General features: G+C 42.0%; 1 long non-coding RNA gene across 2 annotated transcripts in view; it reads right to left on the reverse strand.

Annotated features, from left to right (window-relative positions):
* Positions 1-17,932, reverse strand: part of LOC142862417 (uncharacterized) — a 39,476-nt gene extending 21,544 nt beyond the window's left edge. The window contains exons 1-2 of one of the 2 annotated variants that reach the window (XR_012913478.1): positions 17,801-17,932; positions 7,409-7,711 (exon numbers count right to left, since the gene is read on the reverse strand). This is a non-coding gene — a long non-coding RNA (uncharacterized LOC142862417). The remainder of the gene's footprint in view (positions 1-7,408; positions 7,712-17,800) is intronic. The other variant, XR_012913479.1, reaches the window with a different exon arrangement.
* Between the last annotated feature and the right edge of the window lie 309 nt (positions 17,933-18,241).

Consider the following 18,241-nt stretch of genomic DNA (forward strand, 5'->3'; position numbering starts at 1 on the left):
TTGAAGATGATCACAATCACCATATACAACAGGATGACTTAATAATCCTAACTATTTATGCATCCAGCATAGGAGCACCCAGATACATAAAGCAAATCCTGCTTGATATAAACAAAATGATAAACAGCAATGCCATAATAGCCAGGACTTCAATACCCAACTGACAGAACTGGACAGATCCTCCAAACCAGAAAATAAGCAAAGAAACAATGGACGTAAACAGAACTCTAGGAAAAAAAAATGGGCCTAATGGACATCTACAGAACATTCTACCCAAATAACACTAAATATAACTTCTCTTTAACTCATGGAACTTTCTCTAAAACTGATCACATCTGAGGCAAAACAGACCTCAACAAATTAAAAAAAATAGAAATTATACCATGAATCTTCTAAAACCACAGTAGAATAAAATTAGACATCAATTCTAACAGAAATCTCACCTCTACACAAAGTCATGGAAATTAAGCAATCTATTGCTGAGTGACTATTGGGTCAAGGAGGAGAGCCAGGTGGAAATCAAAAGACTCTTTAAACTAAATGATAACAGGGATACAAGTTATCAAAATCCATGGGCTGCAGCAAAAACATTCTGAGAGGAAAACTAATAGCATTAAATGTACACATCCAAAAGACATAAAGCTCACAAATCAACAAACTAATGAAGCATCTCAAGGAACTGGAAAAGGAAGAGCAAACCAATCCTAAACCCAGCAGAAAATAAATTACTAAAATCAGAGCAGAATTAAATGAAATCAAAAACAAAGAAATTATACAGAAGAATAAAACAAAAAGTTGGTTCTTTGAAAAGATAAACAAAATTGATGGCCCTCTTGCTAGATTGACCAGAAGTAGAAAGAAAAGGACTCTAATAAACTTAATTAGAAATGAAAAAGGAGAGGTCACAAAAGATATGATGAAAATACAAAACATCATCTTCGAATACTATAAAAATCTCTATGCCTCAAAACTTGAAAACATGGCGGAAATGAACAAAATCTTAGAAGCACAACCTCCGTAGGCTCAATCAGGAGGAAACAGAATTCTGGAACAGACCAAGATCAAGCACTGAAATTGAAGCAGCAGTAAGAAATCTTCCAATAAAAAAAATCCCAGACCAGACAGGTACACACCTGAATTTTACCAAACCTACAAAGAAAAACTGGTACCTATACTGCAGAAATTATTGAGAAGGATGGAATCCTCCCCAATTCATTCTACGAAGCCAATATCGCCTTGATACTAAAGCCAGAAAAAGATGCAACAAAAAAAGAAAACTGCAGACCAATATCCCTTATAAATATAGATGCAAAAATTCTCAATAAAATCTTAGCAAACCAAACTTAACTGCACATCAAAGAAATAATTCATCATGACCAGGTAGGCTTCATCCCAGAGATGCAAGGATGGTTCAACATACACAAATCTATAAATGTAATTTGCCATATAAATAAAAGCAAGACCACCAAATGATCCTCTCAATAGACACAGAAAAAGCAGTTGACCAAATTCAGCAGACTTTTATGATAAAAACTCTTAACAAAATAGGCACAGATAGGTCATATCTCAGAATTTTTAATCCCATATATGATAAATGCACAGCCAAGATCATAATGAACAGGGAAAAATGGAAAGCATTCCCTCTTAGAACTGGAACCAGACAAGGTGCCCACTGTCACCACTTCTATTCAACAGTGCTGGAAAAGTCCTTGCCAGAACAATCAGACAAAAGAAGGATATCAAAGGTATCCAAATGGGGTAGAAGAGGTCAAACTCTCACTCTTTGCTGACAATGTGATATTATGTCTAGAGAATCCCAAAGATTCAACCAAGAGACTCCTGAAATTGATAAATGAATTCAGCAAAGTCTCAGGATACAAAATCAATGCACACAAATCAGTAGGTTTCATATACAGCAATAACAGTCAAGCCAAAAATCAAATCAAACATGCAACACCTTTCACAATAGCATCAAAGAAAATTAAATATTTAGGAATATATTTAACTATGGAGGTGAGAGACTACAAAACACTGAGAAAAGAAATTGCAAAGGATGTAAACAGATGGAAAACCCTACCATGCTCATGGATTGGTAGAATCAATATTGTTAAAACGTCTATACTACCAAAAGTGATCTACAGAATCAATGCAATCCCTATCAAAATACCGACATTTTTCACAGATCTAGAAAAAATAATTCTATGCTTCATATGGAACCACAGAAGACCCCATATAGCAAAAGCAATCTTAAGCAAAAAGAACAAACTGGAGGCATCAATGTACTGGATCTCAGCTATAATACCAGGTTATAGTAACCAAAAGAGCATGGTACTGACACAAGAACAAGATATAGACCTTTGGAACAGAACTGAGAACCCAGATATAAAACCCTCCTCATGTTGCCATCTGATTTTTGACAAAGCAGACAAAAACAGACACTAGGGAAAAGAATCCCTATTCAATAAATGGTGCTGGGAAAACTGGATAGCTACATGTAGAAGACTGAAACAGGATCTGCACTTCTCACAAAAATCAATTCACAAATGCATAACAGACTTAAACCTAAGGCATGAAACCACTAAAATTCTAGAAGAAAATACTGGGAAAAACTTATAGACATCAACCTAGGCAAAGAATTTATGAAGACCCCAAAAGAAATCACAGCAACAACAAAAAATAAATGGGACCTGATCAAATTAAAAAACTTCTGCACAGCCAAGGTAACTACCATTAGAATGAATAGACAACCTACACATTGGGAGAAAATATTTGCATGCTACACATCTAATAAAGGGCTGATAACCAGAATCTATATAGAACTCAGGAAAATCAGCAAGATAAAAAAAATTAAAGAACCTCATGAAGAAGTGGGCAAAAGACATGAAGAGAAACTTTTCAAAAGACAACAGACTCATAGCCAACAATCATATGAGAAAATGCTCAGCATCTCTATCAGGGAAATGCAAATCAAAACCACAATGAGATATCACTTGAGTGAGAACGGCTTTTATAAAATGTTCCAAAATAACAAATGTTGGCATGGAGAGATAGGCAGAGAGAGAGGAATACCCATACACTGCTGGTGGTACTGAAAATTAGTACAACCTCTGTGGAAAGTAATATGGAGACACTTCAAAGAACTAAAAGTAGAACTACCATTTGATCCAGCAATCCCACTACTGGGTATTTACCCAAAGGAAAAAAATACTTTCTGTAAAAAAGACACCTGTACTCAAATGTTTACAACACAATTCACACTTGCAAAGATGTGGACACAGCCCAAGTGCCCATCAATCCATGAGCAGAGTAACAAAAAATGTGGTATATGTATACCATGGAGTACTACTCGACCATAAAAAAGAAATAGTGAACTACCTCTTGTATTATTGTGGATGGAGGTGGAACCCATTTTTGTAAGTGAAATATCACAAGAACAGAGAAACAAAGACCACATGTACTCACCTTAAATTGGTACTAATTGATTAACATTTATGTGCCCATATGGAAATAACATTCATTGGGTATTGGCAGGTGGAAGGGGGAGAAAGGGATGGGTAAATTTGCACCTATAGGGTACAGTGCACACTGTCTGGGGGATGGGCACACTTGTAGTTCTGACTCAGGTGGTGCAAAGATAATATATGTAACCAAAACATTTGTACCCCCGTAATATGCTGAAATAAAAAAATAAAAAATAAATAACTCAGCACATACAAAAAACTTGTGTCTGGGGGGATTGTATTGGCTAAATTAGCAAATTCTAAGAGCCAAAGGAGGCCGACTATGAACTTAGTGGGTGATTTAGGAGCAGCGCTATTCCCTCCCCAGCCCTGCTTCCCCAGTCTCTTTGTTCACTCATTTCTTCACTTGGCAACAATGCTCTACTCTGCCCTAGACAGAGTGCTGAGCACCAGGGATACCAAAATAGGACAGGACGATCAGAGTGAAACATAGCAAATGTACCGCTGGACTTACCATCGTGTTCCCATTCTACCCTTAAATATTAATGTCTATTGCTATGAAACGAATTATAACAGACTTAGCAACTTAGAGCACACATTTATGACCTCATGATTTCTAGGTTGGGGTGCGGTGGGTCCTATGCTCAGCATATCCCCAGCCAAAATTAAGGCGCTGGCCAGGGCTGTGATTCTCATCTGAGGCTTGAGATTGTCTTCCTAGCTCCTCAACGTTGTTAGCAGAATTTATTTAGTGGTTCCTTGTGGAGGTAGGATCAATGTCCCCATTTTCTTGTTAGGTGTCAACCAGTGCCTGCTCTCAGCTTCTAAAAGCCCCTGCAATTCCTTCCCATGTGGCCCCATAAGAAGTTTGCAACACGGATGTTTGCCTGCCTCCAGGTGAGCACAGGTATAACTCTTGAACTTCTTTACCTTCTTGGAACGATCTTTCTAATTTTATCAGGTACATCAGGATTATCTCCCTTCGAATTAACTCAAAGTCAATTGATGAGGAACTGAATACCCGTATCACAGAGTGGTAGCTCATCATAGGCTCCTCCCACACTCAGGAGGAGATTATACAGGGCATGTTCGCCAGGGCGCAGGAATCCCAGAAACCACCTTTGAAGCCTGCTCACTACACCCCATAAATCTGCTTATTTGTATCAACACACACCACATGTGCTCACTATTAAATTGGAACTAACTGATGAGCACACATGTGCATACAGTGAAGTGAATCTCAAAGGAAATCAAGCAGGGGGAGAAGGGAGGAGCAGATGGGTGAAAACCCATCCAAGGGGTACAATGAACCCTATCTGGATGACGGGCACACTTTTAACCCCGACTCAAGCATTAACGAAAGCGATTCATGTAACTGACACATTTGTACCCGCACAATACTTTGAAATAAAAGAAAATAAACCATTGTAAAAAGCACCATTGCCTTTGTGTTAAGAACCATTTTGTCTCCAATTCTGAATTTTCAAGGTAGGCAAAGCCATCTCCATTTGCTGGAAAGGAAAAGCGAGACGCAGAGAAGTCTAAGAGGAGGCTGCACAGCTACTAGAGGTTGGTGACGCCAGATTAGAAGCGTGGTATTTTCTTTTTCAATAGCAAAGGTTTGAAAGTGCCCCCCAAGCCACGTTGAGCTGTCTCTGGTATAGCGTTCTCAGGACTTTCCTAATGGGCCACCTGACCTTTACAGCCACAACAAACACAAGCCCTTGTATTAGTTATCTGTCGTCATGTAATAAATTACCTTCAGACTCAGCATCTTAAAATAACAAGCATTCATTATTTCACCGTCCCCGGGAGTCAGAAACCCAGTGGGCTCAGGTGCTCTCAGGAGGCTGCACTCACAGTGTGGGTCAGGGCCACAGTCACCTACAGAGCTGGCTGGGCAGGGATCCATTTCCCAGCTCACTCACAAGGTCATTAGCAAGATTCAGGTCCTTTCAGACTGCCAAGGTCATTAGCAAGATTCAGGTCCTTTCAGACTGCCGGGAGAAGGGCCCGAGTCTCCTGCTGCCTGTGGCCTAGAGGCCTCCCCCCTCCTTGGTTCCTAGCCACAAAGCCCTAACCACAGGGCAGGCAGCTCAGGATCTGCCAACTTGCTTCATCACAGAGAACCAGGCAAAACAGCTACGAAGGTGCCCCCAGGTGGAAGCCAAATATTTTGTAACCTGTTCTCAGAACAGACATCCTATCAACTCCTGTCATATTCTATTCTGAGAAGCAAAGTTGCTAGATTCAGCCCACACTCAAGGGGAAGAGATTACACAACAGGAAGCTGAGGGCATGAGGTTGCAGCATTTAAGCCTACCGCAGTCTCCAATAGCTGGGACGGTTGCAATCAATGCAGGATGATCAACATTTTGAGGATTCCCCAGGGCTTCTATTTTCCCCGTTTCTCAATGCATGATGCAGTTTTATTAAGAAACCATGCTGAACACATGGAAATAAAATTAAGCAAAGCAACTGAGAAAAGCCTTTCCATTTCAAGGAAATGCCATGTAGAAGAGTCATAAAATGGCTTTCTTGACTCCCAGTTTCACAAACAGCTCGGGGTGATAACCACAGGAAGATCAAGCTAAGCAGACATCTATAACCACTCCAACTTCCAGCCAGCCTACCCAGCCCAGCAGATGAACCCTAACATCGTCCCTGCTGTAAATTCCTTGTAGGTGGAGACGTGGAAGTCCTCAACAGGTTAGGCATGGAACACTCAGTCTGTTTGTAATAGCCTTTCCTGATGTCAATAAACGCCCAGGCTAACCTTTTCATTTACAATCCAAACTGTGCCCTTCATGATCTCATGTGTCGTCTGTTCCACAAAGCTCTTCCGAACCCCTCCCTGGAACGTTCCCCAGGGAATTTCCCAGTGCCTAAAGAGTTTTTGTTTCATTTTTACAAGGCTTTTCTCATAACATTCACGAGGGGTGAAGACCACCGTTAGCAGGAACACCCATGAGCAGTTGGGAGTTGGATGGTTCCTCAAACCCTCACGGTGTTTGACAGCGTGCTCTTGGCTTCCCCCACACATTTGACCATCCTCTTCTCCTCTTATATATTTGTCCAGACAACATCCTGACCTACACATTTTTCACCTGGCTTCATACTACGACTTCTGAAAACTAGCCCTCAGACTTTCTGCTGCTTAAATAAAGATTCCCTTTCTGATCAATACAGCCCACTCGATACCTTACCCAGCAGATTCTTAGTACATGAAAGTCCAAAGAGAGCTTAAGGCATTTTCCCCCTCAAAATGTGGTCTGTGGATTGTCTGCATCGGAATCACCTGAAGAGCCTGCTAATAAGGCAGCTCTCGGGGTCCCTCTGCAGACCTTCAGAACCCGGGTAGCTGGCGTTGGACCCAGGTGATTGGCACGCAGCATAGATTTAAAATCTAACACGGTAGATTTCAGCTACTCACTAGGCCCTCAAACCTGGCCACCTATCAGAAGTAGGTGGAATGGTCTTACAAAATACCTGTGCCTGGACTTCATCCACGGGGGTTCTGATTGCATTGATCTGGGCGGGCCTTGTTATTAACTGTAGTCACCTTGCTGTACAATAAATACATCACCAGACGTTTGTCCTCCTCACTGAAACTTGTGTGCCCTTGGACCAACATTTCCCCTTTCCCCACCCACCCCTTCCCCCAGCCCCTGGTAACAGCCATTCTGCTGTCTACGAGTTCAGGTCTGCAGATTCAACATATAAGTGAGGTCAATGCAACATTTATCTTTCTGGGCCTGGCTTATTTCACTTTACTATCAGAGTGAAGAGACAACCCACCAATTGAGAGGGAATATTTGCAAAGCATATTATCAAAAAAGCGGGAAGCACGTCGAGGGGCGCGGGGAGGGGGGCCCAGAGGGGAGCGCGCTGGAGGCCGGTGGGGTGGGGTCAGGGAGGGGGGCGCAGGGGGTGCCTCAGGAACTCACCTGGAAAGCAGATCACCGAAGGTGCGAGTTGGGGTGCCGCGAAGTAGCTCCCTCGACCGCTGCACTGATCCTGCGAGCCTCCTCGGAAGCCGGGTTTGCGTTTACGTGCATCGCTAAGCGCGCAGGCTCGTGCTCTGCAATCGTCCTCAGGTGATGCGGGCCTGCTGGGCCTGCGAGATCTCGCCTCTTCCCCTCCTCCCGGGGCCCGAAGCGTTCCCGCAGCACCCTGCTCAGGCCCTTATCGTAGCTCGGAATGTTTGTACAGCCAGTTTTCCTTCGCTAGACGGCAGCGAAGGATTGAACCTTAAAAAGCAGAGATTGAACCACTGTGTCCCAGCCACCTAGGATCAGGGCCACAGCACAACTTACTAAAGGCAATGTGAATGAGGAAGATATATATCAGACAACGACCTCCTATCCAAGACAGACAAGGAACTCAGACTACTCAATAATAAGAAAACAACCCTATTAAAAAATGAGCAAAGGACCTGAACGGACATTTCTCAGAAGAAGACACATAAAAGGCCAAACCGGTATACAAAAAAGGCTCAACGTCACATTACAGAGAAATACAAATTAAAACCATAATGAGATACCACCTCTGCACCTGTTAGAATCACTGTTTTCAAAAAGATGCCGGCCGGGGGTGGTGGCTCACGCCTGTAATCCCAGGCAAGAGCAAGACCTCATCTCTACTAAAATTCGAAAATTTAGCCAGGCCCGGGCATTGTGGCATGTGACAGAGCGAGATTCTGTTTCGAAAGGAAAGGAAGGAAGGAAAAGAAAGAAAAGATACAAGATAACAGGTGTATGTGTTGGTGAGGAGGTAGAGGGCTTTTACACTGTTGGTGGGAATATAAAGTGGTACAGCCATTTTGGAAAACGGATGTTCTTCATAACACTTAAAATAGAATTACCATATGATCCAGCAATCCTACTCCAGGATACATATTCCAAAAGAGATTGAAATTGGTCTGTTAAAGAGATGTCCACACTCCAGTGTTCATTACAGCATTATTCATAATAGCTACAATGTGGAAACCCCTTAAGTGCCTATCAACAGACTAACGGGTTTAGAAAAGGTGGAATACTAAGCAGCCTTTAAAAAGAATGACATTCCATCGTTTGTGACAACATGGATGAATCCAAAGTCTATATTCTTTCTACTGTCCTATAAGCCCAGTCTGATGCTAACAGGTACTTTCTATTCTCCTAGAGAACTCAAAAGTTGGGGGAGCTAAAGTACTAAAAATTAGAATGCAGAGCATAAGTTGCCCACTGTGGCCAATATTTATCCCATATTCAGACTAATCAGAGAAAAGACTTTCCATATAATGTTACACGAGTGCAGGCCCATCCAACTGCACAGCCAGAAACTTAACTCAGGTTGGCTCAATAATAGCAACACAAATGAGGGCAGGAGGGACTTCTTGGTATGCAATGTTGTCAGAGCTCTCTCCTTCCTTATCTGTTGGCTCTGTTTCACTTTATGTTCAGCCCATATATATACGTGTGTATATATATATATATATATATATTTTTTTTTTCCTTTTTCAAATTGGCTCCCACCATTTGCTGGGATAGTTGCCATTTGGCAGCCTCAAGCCAATATTTCTTCAACTTAGAAAACTCAGCTAAACAAATAGCTTTTTTCTTCCTGGGACCATGTAGTGAAGACCTAGCGCCTAACAGGGAAAGAGTCTTATTGGTTCTTCTTGGGCCAATCACAGTGCCTGGTAGGGAGAGGGTGCTCTGATTGGACAGGTTTGGATCAGCGTCATTAAAGAGGTTTCCATCCTTATCACATGAGAGGGGAGATGCCCCTCCATGAATTATGTGTGGCATTGCCAAAAAAAAAAGAGAGAGAGAGAGAGAAAATATCCCAAGTAGATTAAAACTACAGGTGCATGAACACTGTAGTCTATGACCTTGAACTTCAGCCCTGGGGCTTGCTGGCATTATCAAAATCAAAATTTCATCCCAGCTGTGGACAGTGCAATACTATCAATATAATACTTCTTGTCCTCCTCAAACTTTTCTCTTCCACCTCTGTGCTCAGTGGCACGTGATAAGCTGGTAAAATTGGGGAAGAAACACCATAAGCAAGACTCCAAAGCCTAGTTGAAATTTAATTTTCTCAACATAACCATGACTGTAGCCGTTAAGAGTAAGTATTCCCCCCATATGGGAAAGTGCTCAGCTAATTTCTGAAACCTTGAAGAAATGAAGACCAGAGACATTGCCCATCCCGAAATCATTCTTTTTTAGTTTGGCTGCCTGCTGAGCTAATGACCCACTGACTGGGTTTTAGGCTTTTGAAAGCCGAGTTCTAACATCAAACTTTCATCTCAGCGATAGCAGCCTGTCTCTAATGAATTTTTTATTTGTTTACTCATCGCTTCTCTGGGATATAAAAGTAACACTCATCTTTTTAATATGAAAAATAAAACTTTAAATCAGGGCCTAATCCAATGCCAAACTGTTTAAATTCGCTACATCCAAGACCGCTCCACTTCTGCTCTGAAATAGCAGAAGATAGTACTATGGGGAAAGAGTGGCATGTCGTATGTATGTTCTTCTCCTTCCTCTTCTTTTAATCCTTTTGTGAGCCGAGAGGTAAATTATTCATGTCAAGCTGTGTAGCGTACATCGTACGCGTTCCAGGAGCACGTCCACCGCGCAGCTGTGCTCCTTCCTTCCTAAGGAGCCCCTGCTCTCAAAGACTCCATGCCGCTACCCTCCTCCGCCCTGCCCTGCAAGCCCGGTCTGTTTGCTCTTGGGGATTTAGGAACCATCAAGAGGAGAAAGTGCCATGCAGAGGGGTGCGGAGTGAGGGGGTCTAAGTGTCACTCGAAGGAAGACTTCCACCTTGGGGCTGCTCGGAGGGGCCAAGAGTGCATTCAGCTAAACTCCTGGATGTTGTTTCCTAGCCTTCCACACGCGCAGTGGAAAAATAAAACACGCTAAATAAAATACGGCTGGATGAGGGAAGAGCCGCCAGGTTACGAGACTGACAGAAGCAGAGTGGTGATGACCTGGGGCCGGGGTGGGATGGTGGGAGACTGGGAGAGGGGCTGCAAGGAGCACGAGGAATCCTGTGAGGCTGTAGGATATGTTCACTAGCTTGAGGTGGGTGAAGGTTTCAGTGGTGTGGACGTAGGTCAGAACTCATCGACTTATAAACTTTGTGTGCAGTGTACTTTATCTCAATTATGCATCAGTCTGCAAATATACACGTGCATGTAACACACACACACACACACACACAGGAAATGCGGAGTCATCGCAGCTGCTCTTTGAATCCCAACTCCACACATATTAGTTAGGCATATAGCTATGAACATGCAACTTTATCTCTGAGCCTCAGTTTTCTTTTCAGAAAATGGGGATAACGATTACTTCACGGGATTGTTATGAAAATCAGTGAGATACTAAAAACCCTTTGCATGACTAGGGTCTGCACTAACTAGGGTTAGTGTTCATACAAGGAAGCATTCAATAAACCACTGGTTATTTTTAACTCTCTTTCTTTCTCTGTCTCTCTCCCTCCCCCATCCCCCATAACTTAGGTATAGTCCTCCACATTTCTCCTGGGGATATTTTTCTTCATATCATGTCAGTCCCTAAAAGTTCAAGGATCTACCAATAACGCAAAACCACGCCTGCTAACATATAGTTGTTAACACTGACAGATGGCAGTTTGGCCGCGAATGTTCCTGTGCATTGCACACATCTCTGATTTATGTAATCTTTCAGAAGTTCTACAGCGTGGATTAAATGCATGCCCCCATTCTGAACCTTATCCAACTCATAAAAGCCTTCATAAGCATGGTATGTGCTTTCCAGAATGTCCCAGGGGCAGGCTTTTTATAGAATCTGATTACACCACCTTCATTCATGCACAAATATACTGCTTTCTAAAAATTTCACGAGGTGGCATACTAAGTGTGCTATCTTGGAGTGGATTGTTCACTCTGTCTGAAATAAAAACGTATATGTAAATAATAATGTATTTACCTGGCATTGATCTTTATTAAGATCTGCTAGAACGACGTATGCCGAGTTTAACTGGGATCCGACAAGGCTATAGACAGGTTTGAGGCAAGTATTTTGGAGTCTGATAAATCAGATACTAAATCCTGGCTGTCCCAGTACCTCCCTGGGTGACTCTGGAGAAGTCATAAACCTGAGCTTCCTCCTGTGATAAAATGGGGAAAATAATAGAACGTGTCTGGCTGCGGCGAGTGTTCAGTGGGATAGCCCTATTTATAGTCTATGCTGTGTGGCTGCTGAAGGGTGCAGGGTACAGACCTACATCACACCCTCTAAGGCGCCCTGCTCCTGCCTATCACAGCAAGACCAGGGGCCAATTTAAATCCAGGCATGCATATCCATTGGCTCCTCTTTAAAAATACTCTGTCAATGTGTTCTATTAGTACCACATTGAAAGCACTTCCCAATTCATCGCCCAAGCGATGTCGTAGGCAGCTGGAGAAATCCCCGTTCTCTGCTGGCCCCCTTGGCAGCTCCAGAAGGTAGATCCCACAGGACAGCGGCTTACAAGAAGCCACACAGGGAAAAGCAAGTGTTTGTTACACTCCAGTTTGAGCTTCTCTTTCAGTTCTGCTTCTTCCTTCCACTTCAGGACGGGCGATCCTCAGAATCCCTTGTGTTTACTTGTTTGCAGCAATGGTGACCTCCATACTGGCAACCCACTGGCCCCAACCCGTGTGTAAACTGGAATGACATGGATAGGTAAAGAAGAAGAAGAAGAAAAAAAGATTCTCGAAATAAAGTTTGTAATGCAATACAAATTTCCTAATAGGAACCTTTCCCTGTCTCCTACAAGGGCCTATTGTTTTCCTAATACCTACTGGGTGATAACAGGATTTGTAATCTTATCTGAATTCAGGAGCCTTGGTTGGGAAGGGGACCACTGATCTCCTATCAAGTCCCCAGAATGACCCTGGGGATGTCACTTCCCATTTAGAAACTTAAGTTTTCTCCTATGATAAAATGGGATAAATAAGACTACAAAACCCCCCAGGCTAGGGAGAGAATTAAATGGCACAATAAATAAAGTTGTTAGTGCTGTGCTTCACACACACCTGGGTACAATAAAACCTATTGCTGTTATTGCTGTCATGATTATTTTTGCTCCAGGTACTTTTCTACAGCCTGATAAATTTGGGGTGTGTGTGTGTGGGGGGGATGGGGAGACTTCCAACAGGCAGGAGATAATCTTGACATTCCCAGCTTCAGAGAGGAGAAGCAGGTTGAAGAGTTTTGAGTTATCTAGCTCATTGGTTATGTACATTTCTCCCCCCTGGCTCCCTGGCATGGCTGTCCACTGGGACAATGTTTTTTTTCTACTGACAAATTTCCAAATGTAATAGGGAAAAAATTTGAAAGAAAAAGAAAAAAAATGTACTATTGCTGAAAATTGTTGCTGGAAAAAATAAAATAAAGACTTCATTGAAAGCCTGGAGGCATTTCAGAACCAATGTAATCAAATGCATGTCTCTGCTCTTGGATCAGAGTGTCTGAGATATACCGTGGGCTGGTCAGTGGGTGTGAGGACAGAGGAAAATACCACATAACCTGAAGAGTTATGTGCGTTTTATGCACTCCTTCCATGTCTCACGTTGAGCACTCTCTTAAAATGCAGGGTGATGAGTTTTTCTGAGCCTCTCTGCTTGGCTGAAAACCAAATAGAACAGTACTTACTTCCCGTTCAGTTCCCAGCTTAATGACGAGGAGAAAAGTTGTGACCTCACCACACCTGATCTGCCATTTGCCTCTCGAAGACTCAGTTTCCATATTTAAAAAATGGGGACAGTAATGACACCTGTCTCATAAGATCATTTAGGGAGGTAAACGAAGCTCTGCATAAGGAAGGCGGTGGTGTGCCTAGCACAGGCTGTGTTGAGCACGCTTTAGCCATTGTCCTTATCAGAAGGGATGAGACATCGTAGGACCACCCACATGATAAAGAACCTATTTCTCAGAACCCATTCTGGTGAGACTTGTAACAGAGACTGAGCCAAAATGCAGGATGAACAGCACAAAGTTTAAAAACTACTTAGAATTACCCAATGATATTGTGTTATTTTACTGACGCATAAATAGAACCCAAAATGCATGCATGTGTATGCCAGAGAGAGAGAGAGAAAGAAAGAATATATCTCACACAAACTAAGACTCAACCTAAATCATTTCCAGAATTCCTACAGTCGAATCAATTACCACAGTCTAAAAATCAAACTCAAGCCAGATATTCGGTTAAGTTTCTCATTTGTTGACCTGGTATCATTTTCCCAAATCGACTTTCCCTGCTAAGAATCAAAACATAAGGAAATGTGAAAGTAAAGAAATAATTAAATAAGCAAATTTCTCTGTGACTAAATTTTCTTCCAAGTGAACGTTCCATGATGGAAGTTTTTTCTGGACGACGCCTTCCACTCCTAGTCTTAGAAATATTCCTTTATTCATTCAATAATTTCTGTTAATTAAGTACTCACAATTATAGGTCCAACATGGCACACATACCTTTAATAATCCGGCCCTGTTCAATCTCTGCCACCCCCTCTCACACATCTCAGGATTCCTTTGCACCAAATAATAACTTAATTTACTAAGTATTCCAAGTCTTATTTTTACCCACAGACCCATTTTACTTTGCTTACATGATCCATCCTTATACATTGTTAAATTATCAGCTTTGAACTAGTCCAAAGGAAATCATCTAAGTGACTCGAATAGGGACCACTCGGATCAGGTATCTCTCCTAGTCGAAGCAGGGTTGGAAGTTCACAGGGTGAAAACTAGAGAGTGGCACAGGTCTTTAGGTCCATGTGGTTCATGGAACAGTTTTTAACCTTTAACTTCTGTGAAACCTGTAGTGGAATGGTTGGGACATGGTTGCAGGTTTTTATGCCTCTTGACTTGGAGTGTTAGGAATCCCATCCCAGTAACTGTCCGAGCAGTGCTTTAGAGAGCTTGCAAGCTCTCTCGGGGTCGTGTCCTGACACTGCCTTTCCCCGGTATTTGTGGGGAGCTAGGGAAGGGTGGAGAGAGAGATTGTTGTCTCTTTATTTTTTTAGAAAGACACTAATGCCATCATGAGGATGCCGCCCTGATGACATCACCTAAACCTAATCTCCTCCAGAAGGTCCCTCCTCCAAATACCATCACTTTGGGGATTAGGACTACAATGCAGGAGGGGGGATATAAACATTCAATCCGTAACACAGATTTTTCATAGCAGTTTTATGCATGTCAATCCACAAATTTAAAATTGCCCATCAACAATGAATGAATATAATAGAATTCTACATATAAAGGAATACTACTTAGCATTAAAAAGATATAAATGGCTGGGCATGGTGGCTCACACCTGTAATCCCAGAACTTTGGGAGGCTGATGTGGGAGGATCCCTTGAGCCCAGGAGTTTGAAACTAGCCTGGGCAACATAGCAAGAGCCCTGTCTCTATACAATTTTTTTTTTAATTAACCAGGCTTGGTGGTGGATGTCCTATAGTTCCAGCTACTTGAGAGGCTAAGGCAAGAGGATTGCTTGAGGCCAGGAGTTGGTGGCTGCAGTGAAATATGATCACACCATTGTACCCCAGCCTGGGCAACAGAGTGAGACCCTGTCTCCAATGTGTGTGTGTGTGTGTGTGTGTGTATGTATGCATGTGTGTGTGTATGTGTATATATATATATATCACAAAAGGATGATTCTTTAAAAATATGTTAAGTAAAAACGCCAGAAACCAAAGTGTACATACAGTATGATTCCATTTATATTAAATTTTAAAAGAAGGAAAGGAAATCTGCAATGATGGGAACGGTCTCTTTGTGGTTGTGGATGACAGGGGTTGACTAGGACAGTGAATAAGGAAATGCTTCAGGTATAACCCACACAGGTGAATTTGTCAAAGCTGGCCAATCACAAACTGCGTGTTTCACTGTATATAAATCATACCTAAAGAAATCAACCCTGGTATCCATTTAAAAGGCATTTATTTCAGTCATCTGCAAATGATTCACCCTCAAAAGAATCACAATACCATTTCTGCGCATTGGTTTGTAATACTAATCTCCTTTTTCCAGATGAAGAGATGGACAAAGTAGGTGGTGTTTAGAATAATAAAATGTAGTCAGAGGGTCAGAATGTCATGCCAAGGGTGGGACAAATGGTGGGAAAAAGGAGAATCCCACTTTGGAGCTAACAGTCATTCTGGGTGACTCTGGTAGTAGCTGTGCCCGTCAGTGCAAACTCTTGCTGGACTAGGACATGTGGATTCAATTTGCACCCAAGTTCACAAGTCAAAGACAAGATATGTGCCTTGTTGATTGGAAATCCTCATTCTGCCGTCAGATGACTGATAGCAAGACTCTAATGAAACTTCCATATGATTTCCCCTTTGCCAAGGAATCATAAGGAAGAGAAATCAATGTACAAAAGTTCAAAAGAACGTGGGATAGACTGGGGAATAAAGACTGTACAAGATTTAGGACCCTGCTAACACCCAGGATGACTTATCTGGCTCTGAGCATGCACCATGAAAAAAAAAATGCAGTGCAATGTTCACACATTAGCTATGAGACAAACTTTCTAAAAATGACACAACTCATTAACTAAGGATATTTCTCCGTAGATATATTATATTAAAAAGGCACTATGTCTACTATGCTAATCAACTATGTTGTACTAAAACTCCATGTAGATTAGTTAGATGCATGACTTGCCAAAGGGAATGTGACATATACAAAACCCCCACTCCCCACCCCGCAAACACACACACAGCCTCATAATAATAGAAGGGTATAAATTACTGAACACTCTTCTCATACAAAGCCAAATGCTTTTTCAGTTCTTTGCTACATGATTTTAAACAGAACTGAATGAAATGATCCCTTCACAGCTGAGTCAAACACTTCTGCAAATAATAGCACAATGACACGCTTGTATCTCTGGGTCTAAAATCCACTTTAGGTGTCTGGCACTAGGGTGAACATTTGCTTTAGATTTTTAGTTTTAGCCTGGGATTGTCGAAATGAGTCTGCCCTCGTGGTGTCTCAAAGAACATAAAATGAATGTCCTCAATGAAATCTCAGCGCACACCAAGCCCCACCCCCCGGTATCTAGGGCAAGTCATCATGATATGAGTTTAAGAACCTGTATGATCAAGAATAAAAAGGTCACTAATTACTTACCTTCCCTCCCCAATACTTAGTCCAATACTCAGCACAGTGTATTTTAAGCAATCCATAGGTAATTGCTGAGTAAATAATAGTAGCAGTAGTAACACCAAAATAAATAAATAATCACTCATTCAGGACAGAAATAAAAACATAGATATTGTAGAAAGTATATGAATATTGATGCTTAAAGCATTGACAGGTAACGTGATGAAGTGGAGCTAAACTGAACCAGGTTTGAATCCAGTTCTATCACTTTCTGGCTATGGGATCTTGGGTAGGTTCCTTCCAAGCTCAGTTTTCCTGTTTGCACTATTGGTATAACACTGCACACATTAAGCACCAAAGAGGCATTGGGTGCTTAGATAGGAGACGTGCACTATGTGGAAGCTACTATTGTTAGTCTCAGAGGAGTAGTACAGTTCGATGTTGTCAGTCTCTTTGCCAGATACAGCTTAATGTTTCCATACAGGAATATCTTCCTGGCATAGAGACGTTACTGGTTCTAAGGAATCTGTTGACGTCGATTGAAGGCAAGAGCAGGGAACACTGACACATAGAGTCAGACTGACATTTCTGGAACTAGGAGAGGTGTGTGTAGGAGGGAAAGGTTATGAACACGTCAGCGAGTCTTGCTTCTTGTTGTTGCCATGTTCTAAGGGTCTGTTGTTGGCCCTGTCTGGCTGTTAATTGGTAAGTCATTCTTTAAAGTAAAATAACACTGAAAGTTTATATGCATAGCATATGCAAATACTATGAGTGTTGTTCCAAGAAATAGCAAATTTTGGAAGCAAAATAAGTCCTTAAGTAGCCAATTTCAAAATGCAATTCTGTATAGTACTGTTAATCTTGCTGGGAGATATAAACATTACATTATTCAAATAGTATCTAATAATGTTCACTTGTGTATGCCTGTGTTTAAGTATTTATTGGAGGGTCTAGTGGTATATAAAGCAAGATAGATAGATGATAGACATAGAAAGATAGACATACATATCCATCATTAAAAAAGAAAAGGAGTTCATTGTAGGAAGCAACATGAGCCCTAATGCCAAACCTGGCAATACTTTTGGACTCTCTTAATGATTCAACCAATATCAGTACAAAATGAAAGGCATTTTTTCATGTCTAGACCATTTGTTACAAAATGCCATTTTATTCCCTATGTCCTACCCCTCACTCACCTTATTACAGGAGCCACTCAGTCTTCCTTTTAATCCAGATAAAGTTAGGTTTCTGCCAAGCAAAATATTCGTTGCCAATACACAGCAAAGGGAAATTGTGATGCTCTGGGAGAGAACCCTAGAGGTTAGGTGAACTCCGAAGGAGCTCTGCATTCACAGGGGAAGAAAGACAAACTGGGCCACAACAGCGTCATGTGATGTGCGTTCCTACTGACGGGAATCCAGGCTGCTGTGGGCAGACAAAGGAGCCATTCCGATTGGGAATGACCTCCCACTGTGTGCTTCCTCTCCAGATACTCACTGAGCAGCTGTGTGCTAGTGCTGGGGAGATAAATCCCCAATTGCATTGGAGTCCTCCCCACTTAGGGTCAAGGGAGGCTCCAAGAAGAGTTTCTGAGCCTTGCAGAATGAAGGCGTGTAAGTAGGGCTTTCCAGACCTGC

This window comes from Microcebus murinus, chromosome 19 (genome assembly GCF_040939455.1).
Source record: "Microcebus murinus isolate Inina chromosome 19, M.murinus_Inina_mat1.0, whole genome shotgun sequence".
Lineage (NCBI taxonomy): Eukaryota > Metazoa > Chordata > Mammalia > Primates > Cheirogaleidae > Microcebus > Microcebus murinus.